The sequence below is a fragment of the Misgurnus anguillicaudatus genome, chromosome 20, assembly GCF_027580225.2.
Source record: "Misgurnus anguillicaudatus chromosome 20, ASM2758022v2, whole genome shotgun sequence".
Classification (NCBI taxonomy): domain Eukaryota; kingdom Metazoa; phylum Chordata; class Actinopteri; order Cypriniformes; family Cobitidae; genus Misgurnus; species Misgurnus anguillicaudatus.
The window spans coordinates 4,898,970-4,907,513 of NC_073356.2; the positions used below are offsets into that span (position 1 = coordinate 4,898,970).

The 8,544-nt window shown below is 40.3% G+C and overlaps 1 long non-coding RNA gene across 1 annotated transcript; it reads right to left on the reverse strand.

Moving 5' to 3' along the window:
* Nucleotides 1-997: 997 nt before the first annotated feature.
* On the reverse strand, nucleotides 998-4,519 carry LOC129428095 (uncharacterized). Its single transcript, XR_012359615.1, has 4 exons — nucleotides 4,389-4,519; nucleotides 2,195-4,307; nucleotides 1,978-2,116; nucleotides 998-1,896 (listed from the first exon to the last, which is right to left on the reverse strand). It is a non-coding gene; the product is annotated as an uncharacterized lncRNA (long non-coding RNA).
* Nucleotides 4,520-8,544: the final 4,025 nt, after the last annotated feature.

Here is an 8,544-nt window from a genome sequence, read left to right on the forward strand (position 1 = left end):
TTTGATGTCTACGCGAGATCTCGTGTTGTGATCTGGGCTGGTTTGTAAAAACTTCATAATTCAACGGCATAATGTGTAGAGACAGAACTAGGTATCATCACGTGAATTTGCGAGACCTCACGGGTCCTTGTCACTTCAGCACGCAGCCGCTCTGCAACAAATACGGAACTGGTGGGTATTGGCGGACGGCAGAGTGCGGAGCCGTAACGCAACGGAGCGATCTGCAGCCGCTCCGCAGTCTGTGGAAATCCGGGGTTACTTAAAACATTACTGGTGTCCATTTTGAGGCTAAACAAAGGACACTAATGTATTTTTAGATATATCTGTCACGGTAGGATAAGTCCATCGTGACTTTCTGTGTTGTGTTTGTCTGTATGACTGAAGTGTGTGTGTGTGCGTGTCTGATCGCTAATGATCTGAGTGAGTGCAGGTGTGCGTGATTGCTTTGCTCCAGCTGGTGGTAGTTACCCAAACGGCATATATACTCACCCATTCTCTCTTCCCACTGCCAGATGATTACGCTACATGTCTTACCTGTGTTCTCGTGTTCCTGTGGTCTCGTCTTCGCGTGGAATTCTGCCTGTTTGTGTATCCGGTTTCACCCGTTAACCAAACTTCATCCACGTTCACCAGGAATTGTCACCGCAGCCTTTGTCTGTCCAACCATTTCAGCAATATCATCTGTGTCATTTGTTTAAATAAACCTTTGTTCATTTCATCCTGCATTTGCTTCCTGTTCTTATCATCCAGTCATTACAATATCAGTGCAAGTTGTTTTCAGTTTGGACAGCTCTAACATTTATTTTAGTCTAGGACTACTTTAATCCCTGTCCGGGAAACCGCCACGTAATGTTTTTAGTAAGGAATGTTTGTTGAAACTAGTTATATTTCCTAATTAAACTAAGGCCTAGTCTTAGTTTAAACTAATCCCTGTCTGGGAAACCACCCCATAATGTCCCATGTATTCTGCCCTACAAAGGCTAAGTGCAGTAACTACATGTGGCATGACGAGGGGGTTGGGGGATAGCTTCGTGACGAAAGCAAAGATTTTGCATAAAACTCCGACTACGCCACCCCGGGACTTACACCCAGGGAAATAATCCTTACACCCAAAAAGGTGGTAAGGCACACAAGTTCATTCCTCAGAACAAGAGAGCAGGAGACGTGGGTATAATACAAAAATATAAGATTTATTTTTGCAACCTTCATTGAGGTATGAGAATGTCTTAAAACAGGCATAGACTGATGTTACTCCATACAGCTCTTATATATTTCCAACAATAAGAGACACAAAACAAATTACATAAAACATCACATCATCACACAAAACAAAATTTTACAAAAAGTACAAAACGACTGTAGAAAAGAAAATATAAATTTCTACAAAAAAATACAATGACTGGCAACAGTCAACATGACAAATAAAAAAAAACACAAAACATCAACTTACAGGGCTGAGGTTCCCACAGGAGTGATCACTGGCGCAAATTATCAAAAAGCACGCACACACCACACCGTGAATTCAGAGCACATACTCATACACATCAAAAATGTGTAGCACGGCAACCGTTGACGCTGTACCACCACCATTACAAGATCCTTTGCCCGTGGAAACCCCCAGCCCCTGAAAGCAAAATAACACACAGTAATAAATGGCAAATGGGCTACACAGAAGAAATCATACGACGCGAAGACAAAGTCCATACGCCAGCTTCAATGTGCTGGACAATCCTCCACTGAGAAATAGAATTTTGCAGTAAAGCTTAGAAACCAGACAGTATACAGTCCATGGTATCACGGTAAAGATAGTGACGTCGCGTCAGCGGTACGACACAGCAGCGCGAAAATCAAACTGCAGCAACAGAGGAAGCACGGCGTAGAACAAAAGGGAGAATCCTAAAATGAATAAATGAAATATATTAAACCTAAATCACAACGTCATTACTAAAACATTACGACTACGTGCTGGACACTTACCAAACAGTGGCATCACCTCAGACACATTACAGTTTACAGCACAGGTTTACCAACATCAGGTAAACAACAGCTAACTGAGGGTAAACAGTCATTTAATCCACTCAAGTACAGGAAGGCACCAGCACGATAGACAAACGCTCTAAAACCAACGCAACATTAGTTTTAAATAACATACAAGAATTAAAACTATGAACAGCAGCACATTAACAAAGCTCACCTGTCGCTATCGTTAAAAACACCCCGGGGAAACACAGGACATGACGCATTCCAGGGAGCAGCCAATCAGCGCTTAAAAAGGGACTGCCCCTTCCTGATAGGTTATATCAGCTGTCAATCACAGCTCACCTAATCCTGCTACAATCCACCCCGAGTTTCTGCAACGTCGCCCCGACGGTGAACTAAACAAAACCCACCTCAGGGTGCTCAGCCCCAAGGTCGGAACAAGGCACCAAATTTACAATCCACTCCGCAAGACACAACCACTGTGCCTGCCAATTACAAGAAGTGGTATCAGTTGGAGTACTGACCTGACGTCCTCTCCAGTAACAGATGACTAAAACAAGAGCTTCCCGGTGCAATAAAATGTATGAGATGGTTTTTCTCCATCTGGAAATAACTTCCCTTGAGGGGGTACATCTCCTACCAATAACCCTCATCGGACGGTTCCACCTCAGACTCTGAGGGACCCCATCCGACAACTAATATCCTGGGACCGATTAGTACCTCCTAACCCCAACATTAAATTGACTAACCTGGGAATACATCTCCTGCATTATAACATTCATCAGATGGTTCCACCTCAGACTCTGAGGGACCCCATCCGAAAATGACTGACCTGGGGGGGGTACATCTCCTACCAATAAACTCTTCAGATGGTTCCACCCCAGGTTTCTGAGGGACCCCATCTGACCATAAATGACATGGGACCGATTTGTACCTCCCCACCCCTTCATAAAGTTGAAGTCACAGGCCAAACCCTCTCGGTAATACCCTACCTTCAAACATAACAGAACTGTACGAATCATACAGAATGATTAGGGTACGACAACCAATTGTATGGTGCCTTTAATGATACGCCATGCCAGACGTGCCCAAATGTTCACAACATGCCCATAAAAACCCAACTGGCCCTCTACTTAATACATTCAGATTCTCCCTCTTGTTCTTAACCCAATAACACATTTTACCTCTACGGAGCCTCTAAATGTATTAACCTGTGTGATTCGTCCTCTGTTCCTAGAACCAAGGACCACTTACCGCAAACGATCGAACCACGCAAGCCCAGCAACAAATTGTGCTGGGATTCCAACACGAAAACTGCCGCTGTCTGGATCCTACAAGACATAAACAAAAAACAATACCCACATACACAAAAATAAAAAAAACAATACCCACGTCTCTGCACTCAAAATTCGAGGATCCTGCCGACTATACGCCAAAATGTGGCATGACGAGGGGGTTGGGGGAAAGCTTCGTGACGAAAGCAAAGATTTTGCATAAAACTCCGACTACGCCACCCCGGGACTTACACCCAGGGAAATAATCCTTACACCCAAAAAGGTGGTAAGGCACACAAGTTCATTCCTCAGAACAAGAGAGCAGGAGACGTGGGTATAATACAAAAATATAAGATTTATTTTTGCAACCTTCATTGAGGTATGAGAATGTCTTAAAACAGGCATAGACTGATGTTACTCCATACAGCTCTTATATATTCCAACAATAAGAGACACAAAACAAATTACATAAAACATCACATCATCACACAAAACAAAATTATACAAAAGTACAAAACGACTGTAGAAAAGAAAATATAATTTTGCAAAGAATACAGTGACTGGCAACAGTCAACATAACAAATAAAAACACAATGCATCAACTTACAGGGCTGAGGTTCCCACAGGAGTGATCACTGGCGCAAATTATCAAAAAGCACGCACACACCACACCGTGAATTCAGAGCACATACTCATACACATCAAAAATGTGTAGTACGGCAACCGTTGACGCTGTACCACCACCATTACAAGATCCTTTGCCCGTGGAAACCCCCAGCCCCTGAAAGCAAAATAACACACAGTAATAAATGGCAAATGGGCTACACAGAAGAAATCATACGACGCGAAGACAAAGTCCATACGCCAGCTTCACTGTGGTGGACAATCCTCCACTGAGAAATAGAATTTTGCAGTAAAGCTTAGAAACCAGACAGTATACAGTCCATGGTATCACGGTAAAGATAGTGACGTCGCGTCAGCGGTACGACACAGCAGCGCGAAAATCAAACTGCAGCAACAGAGGAAGCACGGCGTAGAACAAAAGGGAGAATCCTAAAATGAATAAATGAAATATATTAAACCTAAATCACAACGTCATTACTAAAACATTACGACTACGTGCTGGACACTTACCAAACAGTGGCATCACCTCAGACACATTACAGTTTACAGCACAGGTTTACCAACATCAGGTAAACAACAGCTAACTGAGGGTAAACAGTCATTTAATCTACTCAAGTACAGGAAGGCACCAGCACGATAGACAAACGCTCTAAAACCAACGCAACATTAGTTTTAAATAACATACAAGAATTAAAACTATGAACAGCAGCACATTAACAAAGCTCACCTGTCGCTATCGTTAAAAACACCCCGGGGAAACACAGGACATGACGCATTCCAGGGAGCAGCCAATCAGCGCTTAAAAAGGGACTGCCCCTTCCTGATAGGTTATATCAGCTGTCAATCACAGCTCACCTAATCCTGCTACATACACAAACACTGAAACCGAGAAAAATGCCCTTAAAGTTTTTTTACACCATCCAGTCAAACATGTTACTGCAATTTTGGCACACACGTTTCTCTAAAATGGGACAAAATTGAACCAGGAGACTTTGTCACAAGACACAATAGATCTCACAAAGCCTATTTCAACCCTTAACTCAATTTTGACCAAGTGCATAGTTACTGCGCTTTGGCTTTGTAGGGCAGTATTCAAGACTGCATATCTATACACACGCATGTAATAACTTTCACCTATTTGCTTGTCTAGATTATTGGCATTGTTGGAGTTTGACATTTATTAACATAATTCTCAACATTTGGTAATGACATTCTTGGAGTTTGACTTTTATTAACATAATTCTCAACATTTGGTAATGACTGTACTGTAATATTGTGTGTCAATAATTGCAAATAACATATTAATGTTCTTTCTTTAATTTATTAGATTTTACCTCGTCCTCCACTGCCTTCAGTAATTCCTGGTTTTAAGGTTAGTCATTTTTTTAGTTTTCAGTGCCATTCGTCTCAACCCTGACTTCCTAAATAGTCTAAATTTGAATACGGAAATCTGGGCTTGATCTGTTTTTTTCTGAAGGTGTTTAAAAGATTTACTGTTTTTGATCCTCTGTGTCTAAACGACGCTACAATGTGAATAAGACAAGTTACAATTTTTTAATAGTTTAATTTGTCACAAAAAATGCATCCAATATTAATGTGAAAATAATGTACATGTACAAATCCCCGGTTCTAGAGAACAAACATACATACTCTCTTAAGCACACACAAACACACAAGTGTTATTGTAACGTAGAGTTTTTTTTACAGATGTTATAAATACATCAGGGTTCCCCAAATCTTACCCTGGAGGGCCGGAGCACTGCAGAGTTTAGCTCCAACGCTGATCAAACACACCTGAGCAAGCTAATCGAGGTCTTCATGATCACTAGAAAATCACAGGTGGGTAAGTTTGATTAGGGTTGGACGTAAACTCTGCAGTGTTCCTTACCTCCAGGATAAGACCCGGGGAACCCTGATATACATAGTCATCATTCAGTTATTATTGAAGAGCCACACAGATCCAAAATCGAAACTGACCTGTATTGCAGTGTCTCATGTAGCTGTCCATCAATGTAAACAATGTGCAAAGTAGTTGAACCAAAAAGTGCACGATTAATAAAGTTATTGGCTTCTAAAGAAGGGAGTCCACTCTGACTCGCTGAAACGAGTCGTTATATGGACTGATTCTCCTGCCTGACATTTTCCACGTCACACGAACACTTGGACGTCACACGAGATACTAATCTCCGCCTACAGCCTTGCCTGCGGGAGAAACGAAAACCATGACCTGCCCACAGCTAGTTAGTGTGTAAACATCATATCATGTAGGGCTGGACAATAATTCAATATCAATATATCTCGCAGTATAATATTTTTCGATAACTGTGATATGGTTTCTAAACGCATTTCTATATAATTTATGGCTTCCCGTGGCCGTTCACATGTCACGCGTAAAAACACATGTTAAACGTGGGTCAAGGCGCAACTTCCCTATAAAACGTGTTGGCGTCTTTTGTAGTTAAGCAACCATGAGACGATGAGCAAATGGAATGCGGATTTAAATCGCTCATCTGTACCTCGCGCCAAATCATATCATTGTCACCATGCGATCAATTAATATATTTGGGAGTTTAGAGTGTTTGTTCAGAGAAGAGCTGTCACTTAGAAGTCCGAGAAGGAGGTGCGGGGTTAGTTGGCGTCAAGTCACAGCTTCCAATGACGACGCCATATAGGGAGAGAGAGACCAGGGGCCTCATTTATAAACGTTGCGTACGCACAAAAGAAGGCGTACGCCACTCTCTACGCAATAGTTGTAATTTATAAAAAGCAAACTTGACGGGAAAATGTGCTGTCCATCACGCAAGCTCTGACCCAGGCGTACACACAAAAACGGGTGAAATGAGAAATGGCGACACCGTCGGCAGATGGAAGAAACACATGAAAGTGACAACACTGCCTCTCATAAATAACATGAAGACTTCACAAAGCAAGTCTTACAATTAACAGCCTACACGAACACCCGTTTAATCGATCAGCAGTGAAACAAAAAAATAAAGAAATCGAAAATTACAACAGAAATTCAAATGAACACATATTTGCTAAAAGAAAAGTGAAATATGTTCTGCAATAATATTGGCATGTTGTGCAATTCATCCTCATAAAGAATATAATTCACAGAACGAAATAATGTACAAAACTGATATTCTCGTCAATGTGTCCGTCTGGCGGAGCAGATATAGATGCAATTACATAGACAGATAGATAGATAATTAAGCAGATATATAGATAGATAGATAAATAAATATATAGATGTATTAATTGTCCACTGGGGAAAGTTGTTTTCATAGTAAACCATATCTTCATAATCTACGGAATTATGGTATTCATGCATATGCCTTTAGTGTGTTTTATTTTTGATAAAACAATGTCACTCAAGTGCCTTTTTTGGCATTAGTGATGCCCACACTGTGCCCTCCAAACAACATTTTTCTCCTCTTTTCCACCTTCTACTTCACATTGAGTGAAGTTACGTTTTTTTGATTTCCTCTCTGTGTTTGCCATGATTTCGCAATCAAGGCATATTAACTTGTGGGCGTTTCACAGACTATTTATGGATAACTTTGGGCGTGTCATGAAGCCGCAAAAGCTGCGCTACATTTAGAATTGATTGTGATTTATTAAGGGAAAAATGCGTATGATGTACATGCGCACAGTTTTATAAATCCGATTATTTCTGTGCGTACGCGCGTCCTATGTTTCATCCGTACGCCACTTCTGACGCAAATCCTACGCAAAGTTTTATAAATGAGGCCCCAGGAGATGTGATGCAACACAAACTAAATTACTGATGAGAAAAAAATAGGCTTAAGCCATAAAGTGCCATGGTTAGAAAAGGGTAAAGATGAGGAGAAAAGATAAGTATGTATGCTGCTGTGTCACCTGGTTATGAGTAATATGTATAATATAATTAAATGTCTAGTATTACCGTAAATATATCACTATCTAGCTTGCTAAGCAATTACAAGTAGATTCATATATTTTTTATTTTTCTAAGAGTATGTAACATTAAATACTACCATTGAAAAGTTTTAGGGTCACATTGACTTTATATAATATTTTCTCCCCATATTACTAATAGCAAATTGATCAAAACTATGGACTAACACAGATGGAACTATGAAAGTCAATACTGTGACTGAATAAGTCCATAATATATCAAAACACAACCTGGTGGCAAAAAATGCATAATAGTTTATAAATGTAAAATAAATAATTGTCTTTTTTAATGTTAAAATAGCTCTTCTTTTGTCCCTTTTATGAAATGTCGATCACAGAAATGGCCCCAAGCCTATTTAAGTTTGAGACCCCTGCATTACAGCATTTAACACTGACTGACATTCAGGGTGCACTTATAATATTATTAAGCTGAGCCTGAAAGTCTGGTTTACTGGACAGTGATATCACTTTTTTGTATGAAGACTTAACACGTATTATATATTTATCCCTTTTCATTTAAAATATAATATAGTTTTATAGGAGAAGGTTTTATTGGCAAATAATTTTTTTCGGAGGTTTGTTTTTGGTTAAGACATCCATTGCAGGCATTCTTGGCAGTATTTCCTGAGGCTTATTTAAAATGCGTACCGTTATCGGATTTATACTGTATCGACCGAAATTAAGAAGTATATCATGATAAAAATTTTGGCCATATCGTCCAGCCCTAATA